We start from the raw sequence: 18,792 nt of genomic DNA on the forward strand, positions 1-18,792 counted from the left end.
GCTCTAGAGAGGAGGGACCCCAACCACATTCCCCAAACAGCTGCATGAAGAACAGTAAACCACAGGTAAACCTCACCAGTTCACAGTAGGGTTTGCTTAAGAGTTACATCTTTCAAAAGATGGATGAAAGTAGTAGACACCTTCTGTCTCAAAATTATGCTCACTTTCAAGCCCCTCCTCTGACCCTACCTCCCTGGTGCTGCTAAAGGTTCTTTCCTACTTGCCTCTCCCTACTGTACTCTCTTAAAGCAATTTCATCACACTTGGCTTGCCAACCACTACCTCTTTTTTGGAAACACTCAACCTTTAGTCTAGCCAAGTACATTTCCTGAGCTCTAGGTTCACCTGTTCAACCTCTACACTAGTTAGCATGATTTGTTCAACATAAACAACCAGACTTGAAACCACAGTAAATTCAACAAGACAGATTTATTTCTCATCAATGAGAAATAATTTTAACTCTGGTCTTTTAATTATTTTTTAACTCTTACCTTTGTCATCCTCATGTTTGCCTTCTGGTCCAATCTGTCTACTGGGACTCTACCCATTATGCCTTCATTCCAGTCATTATGAAGGATATAGGGACCTGGACTCCTGTTGACTATGAAGACATCAAACCAGCTCCAGTATGCCTAGCTAGGGTATTTCATGTGAAGTAGAGTGACACTTTTATCTTAAGATAATTAGAATTAATCTACTACTGAGCAATAACCCTTCCCCCAAAATATAATGACATAGGATAACCGACAGACTCAGGAATTTGGAAAGGACAACAATAATTTTCCACTTCCATGCACAGGGAACTCAAGTGACTTGAATCCTGGGGAGAATTCAGATGACTGGCCCCTGGAACAGCTAGGGCTAAGGCAATTACTTCTGAGCTGGATCCTCCATTGTTTGCATATCTGATGCCCAGACTGAAAGGCTAAGAAGGATAAATGATAGGATCAGCTAGGAACATCAGCTAGAGCACCTTCACTCTTCAGCATGTTGAGTTGAAGACAGTTTCATTAAATGATAGTTCAGGGTTCCAAGAATAGGTATTATGCCATGGCAGCTGCATTAGTCTCACAAGCCCCAAAGCAGCATCTCCATAATGTACTATTGACAGAAAACACTCACTGATCTGCCCCAATTTAAGTGAATGGAACAAAGGTCTCATCTCTTGATACAAGTGGTTTTTTTTTTTTTTAATGTGGTGACTGGCAAAGTAACTCAGTGGGTAGAGTACAGGACTTGCATGTACAAGTTTGGGACAGTTCTGTGCCCAAGAGCAATAGCATTCTAATTTCTATCATTCTCTCTCTCTCTCTCTCTCTCTCTCTCTCTCTCCCCCTCTCTCTCTCTCTCATCAGTCAATATTATTAGGAAAATGTGGGGGACATAATTTAAATTTCAGATGGCAGTACTTGAATCTCAATGTTGACCTTACCCATCTTCCTCTAAGCGAATGTCACATTTTGAATTTTTTTTACTATAGACTCCAATTCTGACAATGAATTCAGTATTTCTTAGGAATCACTTTCACCTCTCACTAACAAAGACCCAGAAAATAGTGGTCTAAGTACATTATAAAATAAACCTACAAAAATGCTATGACTTTTCTTCCATGATTCATCTGGGAGCCTTCTCCTTCCAGCTTTCTGTGTGATGTTTTACCTCTTAGTCCAAGATTAACCCCAGAGCTCCTGTCATCATATTTATATATCTACATCCTAGACCATAAAGATTGAGCTCAACTTTCAAGTCAGTTTGTTGAGAAAATGTTGATTTACAGGACTGTTGTTGTCACAAGGATACATTTCCACATTTCTATCATAGGTCTCGAACCCATCCCTAGTTATCCTCCCTTTCTCCTTCTGAGTCCCTAAATCTATTACTGTAGACTGCAGTCCTCTGAGAACTCACCCTATGTTGTCTGTTATTTTTTGTTTGTTTGTTTATTCTTTTTTGTTTTTTCTTAGAGCCCATCAGTGAGAGAGATCATCCAGTATGTATGTTTCTCCTATATTACCTTGATCAACATGATTCCCTCTAGCTCCATCCATGTTGAAGCAAAGAAGAGCAATGTCATCATTTTTCCCACTGTGTATATGCCACAATTCTTTGACCATTCATTTCTTGTTGGACACTTGAATTGTTTCCAAATGTTGGCCATGAACATGGGTGTGCTTAATAAATGCACATAAAGACAAGAATGCAAATAAAGACAACAATGAGATACCACTTCACTCCTGTGAGAATGTCATACATCAGAAAAAGTAGCAGCAACAAATGCTGGAGAGGTTATGGGGACAAAGGAACCCTCCTTCACTGCTGGTGAAAATGCCAATTGGTCCAACCTCTGTGAAGAGCAGTTTAGAAAACTTTCTAGAGGCTAGAAATGGACCTACTCTATGATCCTGCAGTTCCTCTCCTGGGGATATATCCTAAGGAACCAAACACAGCCATCCAAAAAGATTTGTGTATACTCATGTTCATAGCAGCACAATTTGTAATAGCCAAAACCTGGAAACAACCCAAGTGTCCAGCAACAGATGAGTGGCTAAGCAAGTTATGGTGTATATGCACAATGCAATACTACTCATCTATTAAAAATGGTGATTTCATGATTTTCAGCTCATCTTGGATGGTGCTTGAAGAAATCATGTTAAGTGAAATAAGTCAGAAACAGAATATGGGATGATCTCACTTTTGGGCAGAAGTTGAAAAACAAGATCAGAAGAGAAAACACTAAGGAGAATTTGGACTGGAATTGGTGAACTGCACCAAAGTAAAAGACTCTGGGGTTGGTGAGGGGGCAGAGTACAAGTCCTGGAAAAGGAAGACAGAGAACCTAATGGGGGTTGTAATGTGGAAAACTGAGAAATGTTATGCATGTACAAACTATATTTACTGACGAATATAAAACATTAATCCCCAAATAAAAGGACAAAAAGAAAGATAGATGTCTGGGAAAGGACTTTCTGAGTCATATGGTTAGGTTTTTAATGCTTTCAAGAATCTCCAAATTGTTTTCCACAGGAGTTGCACTAATTTGAGTTCCCACTAACAAGAACTCTTCTTCTTTTCTCTTTAATTAAAAAATTGCCACTAGACATCATTGGAGCTCAGTGCCTACATGAATAATCCACTGCTCTGATAGCCATATTTTCCTTTTCCATTTTTTTCCTTTATTTGATAGGACAAAGAGAATTTGACAGGGAAGGGAGAAAGACTGAGAGATACCTGCAGTACTTCCTTCACTTGTGTAGCTTCTCTGCATGTATAGCTTCCTCCCAGCAGGTAGGGCTTGAGGGCTTGAACAAGGTAACATGCATTTATCCAGGTAAATAACTGCCTGGCCCTGCTTCTTTTTTTTTTTTTTTTTTTTTTTTTTAGACTTCTTATAAGACCCAGATATCCTGCAGACTTCTGGAGGTGGGGTTATGGAGCAGCAGCAGCTGTGTTTCTCTTCTTTCCTCTCCTGGATCAACTAGGAATACCAAAGGAGAACACCTGGGACCATAATGAGACAGGACTAGAACGACTTCAAGAATCCACCAAATCACCAGTGAGTGCAAACACCTGTGGTTCATGGACAGAGAGGAGCCTAAGGAGAGATTAAGTGGCTGGTAACAGTCCAGCAGTTTACCAGTTGAGACACACCTCCAGTCTGTTTCACCAACAAAAAGATGGCTGAGGGGAAGAGAGGACTCCCAAAAGAGAGAGACTCCACAAAGAGTCTCCCCAAGAGAGAGACTCGTCAAATGCAACTGTGAGTCTCCATTGCTACTTCCCTCAGAATCTGGAGCAGCGGCAGGGAGGCCCTGTGCAGACACCAGGGGACAGAGAACTAACCAGGAAACTCAGGAGAAAATCTGAGGCTAAGTGGGGCTGTGAAAGTCTCTTTGCATAACCACTGGATTTTCTCTGCCCCACTCTGCTTTATCTCTTGCTCAGGAGTCAGTGACTAAGCTAAGAATCTTACTTATAGTTTAAAAGCCCTCAGGCTCCCATAGCCTACATGGAAGAAAAAGAACAAAAGAGGCTTTTAGGCCACTGTGCTCCAACTCAAGGATTAAAATACTATTGAAACAACTGTCAATTTCTACAACTGTGAACCCTTTAATTACCTTACACAGACAAAAGTCAATCCAGGCAAGAGTGATCACTAATTTGAAAACTACTGAGAGAGGGACCTCATGACATACATTAAAAAATGGTTAAACCAACAAGAAAAAATATTGGAGAAATGTACCAGGACAAGAGTCCAGCTAAATCTGAGAAAAGTTATGCATGTACAAACTATTGTATTTACTGTTGAATGTAAAACATTAATTCCCCAATAAAGAAATTTTTTAAAAAGTGTCCAGCTAAAAGTCCCCCAAAAATTCAAGCACAAAATAATGAGGTTAACATGCAAACACTAGTTAAGGAATAATCACAGGAGTGAGTAAACAGTTTGAAAGAATTATCATCAGAAATGCAGAAACAATTAATGAGACTCTAGCAGAAAACACTAATTATCTCAAGGTTATTAGAGAGCTGAAAACTGAAATAGCTGAGCTAACAACACTACTAGCTGAACAAGCTAAAACAGTATCAGAAGAGGGTAAAAAAATTAGATAAACTACAAAAAAACAGTAAAAGAGAGAGAGAATAGAATAAATGAAACTCAAAACAGAATTAGCAAGATTGAGGATGAATTAGAGACAACTAAAAAAGTAGTAAGAGATCTCAAAAAGAGATACTGAAAACAACAGCAGAGACCTATGGGATGACTTAAAGAAATAATATATACATTGTAGGCTTACCTGAGGAAGAAAGAGAGGCAGGGGAAGAAAGCATTCTACAGGACATAATAGCTGAGAACTTCCCCAGTCTAGACAACATAAAACACATAAAGGTTCAAGAAGCTGAGAGGGTCGCAGACAGAATCAACCCAGACTTAAAGACACCGAGATACATCATATTTAGAATGAAATGCAATACAGATAAAGAAAGGATCCTGAAGGCTGTAAGAGAAAAACAAAGAGACACAGAAGAAAACCCATAAGATTAGCAGCAGATTTCTCCACAGAAACACTACAAGCCAGAAGAGAATGGCAAGATATCTATCAAGTACTCAATGAGAAAGGTTTTCAACCAAGACTACTATATCTTGCTACAATGTCATTCAGACTAGATGAAGGCATAAAAACCTTCTCAGACAAGCAACAGTGGAAGGAATCAACTACCACCAAGCCTGCCCTGAAAGAAGTTCAAAGGTCTCCTATAAACAGTGAGACCACCATAAATAGGCCATCTATCAGAACACTCTAAAACTCTACAAGAATGGCATTAAAATATCTTCAATCTTTGATATCAATAAATGTCAATGGCCTGAATTCACCTATTAAAAGACACAGGGCAGGAAGATAGATCAGAAAACACAACCCAACAATATGCTGTCTACAGGAAACCAACCTAACTCAACAAGACAAAAACAAACACAGACTCAAAGTGAAAGGATGGAAAACTATCATACAGGCCAATAGCCCACAAAAAAAGGGCAGGAACAGCTATTCTCATATCTGACACAAAAGACTTTAAAATAGATAAAATTAAAAAAGATAGGAATGGACACTACTTAATGCTCAGAGGATCAGTCAATCAAGAGGACTTAACAATTATTAACATCTATGCACCCAATGAGAAGCCATCTAAATACATAAAATGTCTACTGAAAGAGCTACAGCAATATATTAACAGCAACACACTAATAGTAGGGGAATTCAACCCCCACTCTATCAACTTGACAGATCATCCAGACAGAAAATCAATAAAGACATAAGGGAGCTAAATGAGTAGATAGATAAAGTAGAACTATTGGACATTTTCAGAGTCATTCATCCCAAGAAACTGGAATACACATTTTACTAGAGTCCACATGGGTCATTCTCAAGGATAGACCATATGTTAGGCTACAAAGATAGCATCAGCAAATTCAAGAGCATTGAAATCATCCCAAGCATCTTCTCAGACCACAGTGGAATTAAACTAACACTTAAAAATCAACAAAAGAATAGTAATAGTACCCAAATGTGGAAGCTCAACAGTACACTACTTAACAACTACTGGGTGAAAGAGGAAATAAAGGAAGAAGTCAAAATGTCTTGAGAGTTCAGTGAAAATGAAGGCACAAGCTATCAAAATATTTGGGACACAGCTAAGGCAGTACTGAGAGGGAAGTTCATAGCCATACAAGCACACATTAGGAAACAAGAAAAAGCACAAATAAACAGCCTGGTTACACATGTTAAAGACCTAGAAGAAGAACAAAGGAACTCTAAAGCAACCAGAAGGACAGAAATCACCAAAGTTAGGGCAGAAATCAATAACATTGAAAATAAGAAAGTTGTACAAAAGATCAACAAAAGTAAATGCTTGTTCTTCAAAAGAATGAAGAAAATAATAGGACTTCAGTCAGACTCACAAAAAAAGGGGGGAGACACAAATCAGAAAGTAAATGAAAGAGAAGATATCACGACACCACAGAAATTCAAAATATCATGTGCGGCTTCTATGAACAATTATATGCCACCAAGCTAGAGAACCTGGAAGAAATGGACAATTTCCTAGATACCTACAAACTTCCAAAATTAAGTAAAGAGGAACTAGATAACATTACAGGCACATTACAGGCACATCACAGCTAATGAAATTGAAACAGTTATCAAAAATAAAAGTCCTAGACCAGATGGTTTTACAAATGAATTCTCCAAAACCTTCAAAGAAGAACTAATACCTCTACTTTTAAAACTCTTCCAGAAGACTGAAGTCACAGAAATACTCCCTTCCAGCTTCTATGAAGCCAACATCACTTTGATACCAAAAGCAGACAGGGACACAACTAAAAATGAAAACTACAGACCAATATCTCTAATGAACATAGATGCTAAAATATTAAACAAAATTCTAGTCAACTGGAAAAAGTATATCAAAAAGATTGTTCATCATGACCAAGTGGGGTTTATCACAGGCATGCAAGGTTGGTTTAATATACATAAGTCAATCAACAAGATCCACCACATCAATAAAAGCAAGACCAAACACCACATGGTCATATCAGTAGATACAGAGAAAGCCTTTGACAAAATACAACATCCCTCTATGATGAAAACACTACCAAAAATGGGAATAGATGGAAAATTCCTGAAGATAGTGGAGTCTATATATAGCAAACCTACAGCCAACATCATACTCATTGGTGACAAACTGGAAGCATTTCCACTCAGATCAGGTACTAGACAGGGCTGCCCACTATCACCATTACTATTCAACATAGTGTTGGAAGTTCTTGCCATGGCAATCAGGCAGGAACAAGGAATTAAAGGCATACAGATTGGAAGAGAAGTCAAACTATCCCTATTTGCAGATGAAATGACAGTATACATGAAAAACCTAAGGAATCCAGCAAGAAGCTTTTGGAAATCATCAGGCAATACAGTAAGGTGTCAGGCTACAAAGTTAACATTCAAAATTCAGTGGCATTCCTCTATGCAAATGCTAAGTTAGAAGAAGTTGAAATCCAGAAGTCAATTCCTTTTACTATAGCACCAAAAACAATAAAATATCTAGGAGTAAACCTAACCAAAGAAGTGAAAGACTTGTATATACTGAAAATTATGAGTCACTACTTAAGGTAATTGAAAAAGAAGTGGAAAGATATTCCATGTTCATGGGTTGGAAGAATTAGCATCATCAAAATGGATATATTACCCAGAGCCATCTACAAATTTAATGCTAGTCCCATCAAGATCCCAACCACATTTTTTAGGAAAATAGAACAAATTCAACAAATGTTTATCTGGAACCAGAAAAGACCTAGAATTGCCAAAACAATCTTGAGAAAAAAGAACAGAACTGGAGGCATCACACTCCCAGATCTCAAATTGTATTATAGGGCTGTTATCATCAAAACTGCTTGGTACTGGAACATGAATAGACACACTGACCCGTGGAATAGAATTGAGAGCCCAGAAGTAAGCTGCCATACCTATGGACATCTAATCTTTGACAAAGATTCCCAGACTATTAAATGGGGAAAGCAGAGTCTCTTCAACAAATGGTGTTGGAAACAATGGGTTGAAACATGCAGAAGAATGAAACTGAACCACTATATTTCACCAAATACAAAAGTAAATTCCACGTGGATCAAGGACTTGGGTGTTACACCACAAACTATCAGATACTTAGAGGAAAATATTGGCAGAACTCTTTTCTGCATAAATTTTAAAGACATTTTCAATGAAACAAATCCAATTACAAAGAAAACTAAGGCAAGCATTAACCTATGGGACTACGTCAAATTAAAAAGCTTCTTCACAGCAAAAGAAACCACTACCCAAACCAAGAGACCCCTCACAGAATGGGAGACGATTTTTACATGCCTTACATCAGACAAGAGGCTAATAACCAGAATATATAAATTGCTTGCCAAACTCAACCACAAGAAAACAAATAACCCCATCCAAAAATAGGGAGAGGACATGGACAGAATATTCACCACAGAAGAGATCCAAAAGGCCAAGAAACACATGAAAAAATGCTCCAAGTCTCTGATTGTCAGAGAAATGCAAATCAAGACAACAGTGAGATGTCACTTCACTCCTGTGAGAATGTCATACATCAGAAAAGGTAACAGAAGCAAATGCTGGAGAGCGTGTGGGGTCAAAGGAGCCCTCCTGCACTGCTAGTGGGAGTGTAAATTGGTCCAACTTCTGTGGAGAACAGTCTGGAGAACTCTCAGAAGGCTAGAAATGGACCTACCCTATGATCCTGCAATTCCTCTCCTGGAGATAAGGGAACCCAACACATCCATCCAAAAAGATCTGTGTACACATGTTCTTAGCAGCACAATTTGTAATAGCCAAAACCTGGAAACAACCCAGGTGTCCAACAACAGATGAGTGGCTGAGGAAGCTGTGGTATATATACACAATGGAATACTACTCAGCTATTTTTTTAAAAAATGGTGACTTCATCGTTTTCAGCCAATTGGATGGACCTTGAAAAATTCATGTTAAGTGAAATAAGTCAGAAACAGAAGGATGAATATGGGATGATCTCACTCTCAGGCAGAAGTTGAAAAATAAGATCCATCTCCACTATTCCAACCTTTAGGTTCATGATTCTTTGTTTGGCTTTGTATGTTAACTCTTTTCAGCCACCAGGTTCCCGATGCCATCAGGATGCCAGCCAGGCTTCCCTGGACTGAAGACCCCACCAATGTGTCCTGGAGCTCTGCTTACCCAGAGACTCAGCCTACTAGGGAAAGAGAGAGGCACACTGGGAGTATGGATTGACCAGTCAATGCCCATGTTCAGTGGGGAAGCAATTACAGAAGCCAGAGGAATTATTCTGATGCAGTCTCCACCCCCAGGTTTTACCACGCCCCACGTTATCCTAGTGCCCCCTTCAACCAATCCTGCCCCCACATGTCACCCCTGGTTGTTGCCCAGTAAAAGCCCCCTCACCCCCCCCCTCTCTGGGCTCTCAGCTCTCTCTCTCTCTGGGCTCCTTCGGGTCGCGCTCTCTCTCTCTGCATGTTGAGGTAGTGGGGACGGCCATTGTCAGCTGACTCCACGTGGCCTGAGCCACCCCCTCATCCTATAATAAAGATTTGTGTACCCCACTTGTTCCAGACCTCCTCTCTCTCTCTTCTCCGCGGTGCTGCCCGACAGCTGACCACAACAACAAGATCTGGTGCCCATTGTGTTCCGCACCCATGCCCCGCTGGGTGGCCCGGCCTGAGGTCCCCAAAAGCCGCCCAGACACAGGTAAGTGGCATCCGCCCACCTCTGTGGCCCCGCGTTTCCCTCCACCATGGGAATTTTTTCGTTTTATGAGGAGGTGTCTCAGACATTATCTCCTTCTCTCCTGGGACAGATTCACACTCTCAGAGACACTTTAATTTTTGCTACACCATGGGTTCTCATAGCTATAATCGCGACTTACAAGATATGTACAACGTGGTCTGCCTTGAGGATACGCGACCTTGAGGCTGAGATACAAGAGTTAAAGCATATGTGCTTAAGACTTAGACGCCCTAAGCGATCAGTGGCTAGACCCAAAAATTCTGTTCCCACAGACACATACACGTGTTCGGATGCTCCTTCCCTGACCCTGCCCCCTGCCACCCTGGTTTCAGCTTCACCTGAGGCTTCTGCTTCTCTGACCCTGCCCTCTGCTGATACATCATCATTAAGAGACCTTGTGGCTGAGATACGAGAGTTAAAGGATATTTTTTCAGCATTTAAGGACCTTAAACCATGTGCAGTCCGCCCCGAGAGCTCTGTCCCCATAGATACGTGTTCAGTTTCCCCTGCGGCCACTACAGCAGTTTCCACGGCATATTCCACTTCTGTAGCTCTCTCCCCAGTGTCATCAAACCAAATCCACACCTTCCCGGTAAACATGGCCCCCAATAGACAAAACCCTCAGGCGTGGCACCCATACTCCTCTAAAGAGCTCAGAAAACTCAAGACAAGCGGTCAGGGATGATGGAATTCATGCGCCATGGACTAAGTCCATTTTAAGGAGTTTTTACCAGCACCTTAACACCCCCAGGACTGGAAAGACCTGGCTTGTGCTGCACTCCCAGACCCCTCTACCTTCAGTGGAAAGCGAGCTTCTGCGATGAATGCTCTAGACAATTGCAGGAAAATAGTAACAAACAGGTAGAATGGAATTTTGATGCTGTTTGGAGCAGGAGCGTTTGAATCCAGAACTCAGCAGGCAGAAGCCAGGTTTCCAACTGGTTATTTTGAACAGGTACGCATCTGCGCAACACAAACATGGGAAAGGGTGACCCCACCCAACGTAGATTCATCAGTTTCCATTAACTCTCTTCGCCAAGGCACTGATGAATCATTAGCAAGCTTCATCTCAAGGAGGACGACAAGCTTAGAGAGAAAGGTTTATAATCCTGACGTCTGCTCTCTACTCCTGCGCTCTATTGTCTGGGATGGCATGACACCACAATTCTGTCAGGCATGCCTTAATCTTAAACACCTACACCCAGATAATTGGATTTTAGCGACATAGGAACTTACATCAGGCAATTATGGGGCACCCACTGCAACACAGGTTTATGCAGTAAATCAAAACGGGGCCTGCTTTCAGTGCGGTCGCCAAGGACATTGGCGTAACCAATGTCCTGATAAGCTGCGACCACGCCTCCAGTCAGAGCAACCCTGCCTCCAGTTAGAGCTACCACGCCTCCAGTCAGGGCAACCCCACCTCCGATCAGGACAACCCTGCCTTCAGTCAGGGAGCCAGAAGCCATGTACGGTCTGTCCAAGATGTCATAAAGGGTTTCACTGGAAGAGAGATTGTTGGTCAAATTTTCACAAAGATGGCACACCCCTGAATGGTACAAATTCGGGGCCTGATATTTTGTGGACCACTCCTGTTTTAGAATGAGGTCACCTTTCTATGACAGTAAAGATTGGCAATATTCCTTTTAAATTTTTGATTGACACAGGGGCAGAAAAGACGATTTTAAGGCAACAATAAGAGGTTCCAAGATTGGGAACCTCTCCCTGGACCCAGTATACATGGAGTAGGAGGGGTGACCCCATCATTTCGCACACGAGATTCGCTCATGTGGGAAGACCCAGAAGGCTCTACCGGACACTTCCGCCCTTTGGTAGCTGATATCAGCACCAACCTACTGGGCAGAGATCTTCTAGAATGTCTTGATGTTAGGATATCTACAGATGCCTCTGCAGAGTGTAACACTCACTCCTGCGAGACCAGATCTAATCAGCACCCCCAATACTAGCTGCCACTGTTCAGCAAACTCCCCGCTTAGGCTGGCTTTCTAATGAGCCTGTCTGGGTGCAACAGTGGCCTTTACCTAAGGATAAACTAGAAATTTTAAAAGAGCTCGTCCGAGAGCAGTTGTCCTTGGGACATATTCGTCATTCTCAAAGCCCATGGAATACTCCTGTCTTTGTGATTAAAAAGCGCTTGGGAAAATGGTGCCTCCTTCAAGATCTTCATGCGGTAAATAAAACCATGCAGGTCTGGGGGTCCCCCCAAAGGGGTTTGCCTCTTGCTTCTGCAATTCCCACAGGAATTCCAATCATAGCTATTGATATACAAGATTGTTTTTTCTCTATTCCCTTGCATCTGCAAGATTGTAAACGTTTTGCCTTCTCTGTTCCATCTATTAATAATGCCAACCTTGCTGATAGATTTGAATGGGTGGTGCTACCCCAGGGTATGGCCAATAGTCCTACAATTTGTCAGGAGGCTGTTAAATCTGCCCTTTTCCCATATATTCATAAGGGCCTTAATGTTTTTCATTATACAGATGATATTTTAATATGGGGAAAATCAGATACAGATCTCTATGCCTTACGTGATTTTCTCATTCCTGCATTAAAGAAAAGCAGCCTTAATGTAGCTCCTGAGAAGATACAGCTAATTCCTCCAATATCTTTCTTAGGTTCAGAGATTTCTCTAACGCAAATTCGTCCCTTAAAACCTAATGTCATCTTTCCTTCTAACCTTACTCTTGCTTCCTTACAAAGTTTTCTAGGAAATTTAAATTGGCTTAGGCAGTATCTCTATCTGCCTACAAGCTGCCTCCAACCCTGTTTGACCTGTTGAAAGGAAACAAACAGCCCTCCTCAAAATGTAAGTTAACTCCTGAGGCCTCCTCGGCACTGGAAAGGGTTAACAAGGCCCTCCAGGACATGCACCTTGTTCGATTCTCCCCCTCCTCTCCGGTAAACCTTCTAATCTTTAACTCCACCCCCACAGTAGTCGGGGCATTGTGGAAAGACCATGGGGTTCTTGTGTGGCTTCACACGTCAGTAGGAGGAAATTCAAGACTCCTCACTGAGATAGACACGTTAGCATTCATGGTTCGCCAAGGAAGAAATAGGTCTGTGCAGGTCTTAGGGAAAGAACCAGATTTAATTATCCTGCCCTTTTCTCTCACAGATACAGAGTGGCTTATATGCCATCATTCCCGCTTTACCATAAGCTTTGTGGGGTTTTCAAGACAAATAGATAACCATTTTCCTTCTAATAAATTGATAGCTTCTTTACCTCTTTTGCCTCTACTAGCACCTAAACTTTTTTCTCGGGATCCCATTCCCTCTGCTCCTACAGTCTTTACTGATGGCAGGAAAAGGAGAGCTGCTGCCCTTATATATTACCCAGACAAACAATCTCCTAAACCTCTCTTTACTGAGCTTCCTGAGAATTCCCCTCAGTACAAAGAACTTTATGCTGTTTTCCTTGCATTAAAAACTGTACCAGAATCCTTCAACCTTTTTTCTGACAGTGTGTATACTGTTAACTTACTTCCATGGCTTGCTTATTTTTATGTGAAAATTGATGACAACCCACTTTCCCCTCTCTTGATTCAAATCACCTCTATGCTCTGTTCTCAAACCCAACCGTTGTATATTCAACACCTTCGTTCTCACAGCCCTCTTCCTGGTTCCCTATCCGAAGGGAATGCTGCAGTTGACCGCCTTGCATCCACAGGAACTTTCCCAGTCTCTGTCTCTGATCCTACTAATTTTCATTCTCTAACCCATGTTAATCTTAAAGGCCTTCGAGCTCGATTTCCTGATGTTCCTTTACCACAGTTAAAACATATTCTCGCTACATGCTCTTCTTGTGCAAGTCTCATAAAAACACCTGCTATCCAGACCCTTGGGGTTAACCCCCGAGGTTTAAAAGCTATGGCAAATTGATGTCACCCACATACCAAACTTTGGCAAACAAAAATATGTGTTTTTCTCAATTGATACCTTTTCTAAATTTATGTGGGCTACAGCCCAGACAGGAGAAAGCGCTAAAAAACTTGTAAGCCATATGCTCTCTTGTTTTGCCATTATGGGGTTCCCACTTTGTTTGAAAACAGACAACGTGACGATGTTTACCAGCAAACAATTTAAAGATTTTTGTTCCCTCTGGAATATTACTCATACCACAGGCATTCCCTACAATCCACAGGGACAAGGCATTGTCGAGAGGGCCCATCAAACTCTGAAGGCTCAATTAAATAAAGATAATGGAGGAACATATCCCCCCAATATCCAGCTAGCAAAAGCCTTAACTACATTAAATCTCTTTAATATTTACAATAATTTGGACCTACCTCCTATTATTCTTCACTGGCAAACACCATCTACCCTCCCATCCATTAAGGTCAAATGGAGAGACCCACTTGATAAAATTTGGAAAGGGCCTGACCCCCTATTGACCATAGGAAGGGGTTTCACATGTGTTTTCCCTCAAAATTTCTCTAAACCTGTCTGGGTTCCTGCCCACCATGTCCGACAATACCCGCAGGATGGCACTGTTATCCCTGAAGAACAAGAAATACTACAAGAGGACCAGATTCAGGATACATCCCAGGACCCATAATACGACATGGCTGAACCTACAAAATCTGGCTCACAGAGACCTCTCTCCTACCCTTTCCCTGAATATCTTATGTTATAACTGGCCAGTTGTGTTTTGTGAGTGAGTGTGTTGAATGACCAAAAATTTTTTTTGCATGACCCATTTGCTCGGAGTACTCTAAAAGGTAATTGGCTTTATATAAAAATGCTGGATGCAGCCAAAGTTTCTGGAGATGTCCAGAAACATTCCAAAATTTTTGTTTTTCTCCCTCTTTTGATTTTTATATATAGTTTTGGTATATATGTAAGTGTTTAGTCTTAAACTGTGTGACTAATGACAGATATAAATTTGTTTTTAAAATGATATGTTTTTATAACAAAAGTTCTTTTCCTCCAGTGTGTTATAACCAAATGTTTATGGGTATGTCTCAAGTTTGGTAACACTAACTTAACGGTCAAAAGTGTAACCCTACAGCTACATTATTACCAGACAAGGTAAAAATTAATTTGCTAAGGTAACTATTTAAGGTAAAAGTCTAAATGTTTAACGTGACTATACATTCCCAAAACTAAAATATAAATTCTCTATACAGGACACCTTTGGAGGGCCCCCAAAAGTGCCCTGTAAACTATCTTGTGGAAATTAATCCACAACAGATCTGGCATCAATTTGGCACTGTAAATGTTAAAATCATTGTCACGAAAATGCGTTAACTCTCTAAGCAATTTGAGTCTGTTTAAAATACATATTTTAACTAAAATTGGTCTCAAGATCCTGCTGCAGAGACTGCTACAGGAGGTCACATTAGATGACCTTTAAATAAAATCATAAAGATATTTAAACCAATTATAATCATCGAGGTATCAACTATAATAAAACTCTAACTTGTTACAAGTTTAAATTAACCACAAGAAGCAGATTGTTTGTGTTTCTTTCACAGGAATCCCAGAAAAACCATCTGAACCCCAGCACACCCTGACGTCACCCACTAGACAGCACGACTACAGCGACACACCCCCCGAAACCCTAGATGTCACTCAACACGATCGGAAGAACCTGATACACAGACTCCAACTTAAAATAACAGAAAGCCTAAAAGTAACTAAAGAATGTTTTCTTTGGCTTTAAAATTAGAAATTGAAGCACAGAAACTTGTTATTCATGTGTTCTTTGTTCATCGTTTGTTCTCACCCAGGCTCCTTTTGTCTTTTACTTTTCTCATCTCAGCTATATTTTATTTGTCCCCATCCTTATTGTTCCTTTACTGAGGAACAATAACTGAGGCCCTATCAGTCATGTAGCATGAAACTAAAACTGATCGATATGGGATTTTCCTCTCGTCCTCAATTCTAAAACCACTAGATAGCTAGACACAGAAATCAGAACGTTCAAGATAATCTTTATGATTTTGCATTATAGCTAAGTGAATTCTCTACAACAAAATGGTTCAAGTGAACGATAAACATAAACACAGCCAACACAGCTAGGTTTAGAAGTCCTCCTTTTCAAGGAAAAGTTTTGCCAATGTATCTTTACTATCTCAATGAACACAGAAAGCTCTGTCCCAAGGACCAATACTCAGGAACTAGACAGTACTAGTTCTATTTCTCTTGGAATGGGACATAGGAAAAGAATGAAATTTGTCCCATATCAATTAAAATTCAAGAGGATATTATCTGGAGTGTTAGAAAACAGGGAAGCTGGATATTGGAATTCTCTAGTTTATAAAATGTTATATTGAATATCATGGCAGAGGAGGACCTAGTGGGGATTGTATTGTTATGTGGAAAACTGGGAAATGTTATACACATACAACTGTAAACCATTCATATTATATCAATTATATTGTATTATATGTATTAAATTGAGCATTTGCTCAATTTGGCTTATTCTGGAATTATAACTGGCATATCTCCCCTAGTCGCTATAACTTAATTTGGAAGACTCAAGAAATAGCTGAACTTAGGTAATAAGCCTACAGTATAAATAATATTATATCTGATATGAAAAGAAAAAAGTAGCCTGGGGCATTTTGTAAGCATCTCCATAATATTATCTGAATTACTGATGTTTTCAAAAGAGGCATTATTCATCTATGCAGCATTTATCTGTCATCTACCTATCAACTTTTATCTGACTTATCTACTTACATGTCTTTTTAAATATGGAATTGTCAGAAAAATGATGACTTTTTTGTATAGAAAAATGGAAAAAAGTCATGATTTAAGTCAGAAACAGAAGAATGAATATCGAATGATATCACTCATAGGTAGGGTTGAGAAACAAAATCAGAAGGGAAAATACTAAGCACTATTGAATTTGGAATGGAGTTGGTATATTCCAAGCAGAACTTGGATGCAGTTGTTGTATTGCACCAAAATAAAAGATTCTGTGGTTGGGGTGGGGGGTTCAGGTCCTGGGACATGATGGCAGAAGAGGACCTAGTGGGGTTGTATTGTTGTGTGGAAAACTAGGAAATGTTATGCATGTACAAACTATTATATTTTACTGTCAACTGTAAACCATTCATCCCCCAATAAAGAAATTAAAAACAAATAAACAAAAAAAGGAAGTCAAGGCAGGACTGTAGGGGGAAAAATGGGTAACAATATATATATATATATATAAACATGCATATGGGAAACAAAACACAGACAGCCCCACTCCCACCCCCACCCTCTAGGCCCTGGGAATTCGGTAGGAGGCACCCCTCCCTAGGCCTCTGCATTCACCAGCAGGAAGTTCAGTGTGCAGGGTCTCCCCTGTAACGGAATCACCAAGAATCTTCAGAGGCTCTTCCGGTTCTCCTCGCTCATTCATTCTACAGTCTGTCCATTTGAGGAGAAACATCGGTGTTATGTCAATGTCATTTAATATGGAGCTTGATCCTGTACAGAAACATTTTATGGACAAGATTAGAAAATACAAAACCAAGTGACAGTCATCTGCAGGACCAGTAGATGTTGGTCCAGAGTATCAACAAGATTTGGACAGGGAGCTTTTTAAGTTTAAGCAAATGTGTGGCAAAGCAGACATGAATACCTTCCCTACCTTCACATTTGAAGAATCCAAATTTGAAGTCCAGGACAAACCCCAATCTTGAAGAACTGATGTATGATTTATCTGGTAAATGTGCCTAGAGTGGGTTTACAACTGTTAAAAATATCAGAAAATAAATGCACATTTCACCACTATCAAATGTTCTTTTAATCCTGGTTCCAAATAAATATGGTGATCCTGGTATGCAAAAAAAAAAATACATAAGTGTATATAGATAGATGATAGACGGTAAGTAGATAGATAAATAGATGATAGATGATTGACAGATAGATAGTAGGTATGGATAGATAGTAGGTATAGATAGATAGATGTAGATAGATGATAGATAGCACATACATGTGATCATGGGAGAACTATCACAGTTTCCACTGAAGGGAAGTGGGGACACAGAACTCTGGTGGTGGGAACATTATGAAATTATACCCCTATTATTTTATAATTATTTAAGTCACTAATAAAAATTTAAAAATAAAATTTTTCTAAGTATAGCAAAAAGAAAAAAGAGGTTAGAACCTTTCAACCTGATAAGAAAAGAAGATTTGAGATTTTATAAAAAAGAGCTGGGAGTCCGGCGGTAGCGCAGTGGGTTAAGCGCACGTGGTGCGAAGCGCAAAGACCTGCAAAAGGATCGAAAGGATCGGGGTTAGAGCCCCGGGCTCCTCATCTGCAGGGGAGTTGCTTCACAAGCGGTGAAGCAGGTCTGCAGGTATCTTTCTCTCCCCTCTCTGTCTTCCCCTCCTCTCTCCATTTCTCTCTATCCTATCTAACAACGACAACATCAATAACAACAGCAACAATAGCTACAACAACTATGAAAAAACAACAAGGACAACAAAAGGGAAAATAAATCTTTAAAAAAAATTTTTTTAAAGAGCTGTAGGTGTACTATAAAAGAATGACTGAATAAATAAAAAGATACAAAGTCAATATAAATAAATTAGTTGCATTTCTGTATCCAAAAAATGAGTCAGAAGTTGTTACAATTGAGCAACAACAAAAATAAAGATAAAATACCTTGTAGTAAATCTAATTGAGAGTAGTGAATACCACATCAATGAAAACTATAAGACACTGTTAGAAATACAGCTGGAGAAATGAATGATTCAGTGTTAGAGCACTGGACTTTCATATCTGAGACCAGAGAATCCCCAGGTCCAATTTTCAGCATTTCCATATGCCAGAGTTGAGTGGTACAATTGTTTCTTGTTCTAGCTCTCTACATACACTTCTCATAAGAAATAAGATGAATTAGGGGTTGGGTGGTAGTGCAGCGGGTTAAGCACACATAGCACAAAGCACAAGGACTGGTGTAAGAATATTAGTTCGAGCCCTCCC

At 40.1% G+C, this 18,792-nt stretch overlaps 1 pseudogene; it reads left to right on the forward strand.

Moving 5' to 3' along the window:
* The first annotated feature begins 569 nt into the window (after positions 1–569).
* Positions 570–17,609, forward strand: LOC132533380 (ATP synthase-coupling factor 6, mitochondrial-like; annotated as a pseudogene).
* The last annotated feature ends 1,183 nt before the right edge of the window (positions 17,610–18,792 follow it).

The sequence above is a fragment of the Erinaceus europaeus genome, chromosome 16, assembly GCF_950295315.1.
Source record: "Erinaceus europaeus chromosome 16, mEriEur2.1, whole genome shotgun sequence".
Taxonomy (NCBI): domain Eukaryota; kingdom Metazoa; phylum Chordata; class Mammalia; order Eulipotyphla; family Erinaceidae; genus Erinaceus; species Erinaceus europaeus.